The following is a 419-nucleotide window of genomic DNA, read 5'->3' as shown; positions in this document are numbered from 1 at the left end:
GACATACACTATCGCCGTCAAAACCTTTAGAAATAAGCGGCTGTGCGAGTGGGGGAGACACCAAGAGGGGTCCCTCCTCACGCCAGGCCTGCGCGAGGCCCAGGCTCCCTTGCTAACGAGCATCCCTCGCAGGGCCGCGGCCACCGGGCCGGTAGTTCAGCCAGGGCGGCGCGGCTTCACGGGGTGAGAAGGGAGCGATGTCTGCCTGCTCCGTGCCTCCTGTGAACTCGGCCGGTGCAAAGTTTGTAAGCCCTGTGCTGAACTGCTTGGCCAAATAAGGAGGGGCGACACAGCTGTGTGCTCAGTTAATTGGGGGTGGCAATGTAGGACACAAATGCAAGTGAGGTAGAAAACAGACATGTTTTCTGCCTTTTCGGACTTTTTCTGTACCCTTTCACTTAAGGCAGAATATCCACAGG

The sequence above is a fragment of the Charadrius vociferus genome, unplaced genomic scaffold (assembly GCF_000708025.1).
Source record: "Charadrius vociferus isolate BGI_N301 unplaced genomic scaffold, ASM70802v2 scaffold455, whole genome shotgun sequence".
NCBI lineage: Eukaryota > Metazoa > Chordata > Aves > Charadriiformes > Charadriidae > Charadrius > Charadrius vociferus.
This window is presented reverse-complemented; position numbering follows the sequence as displayed.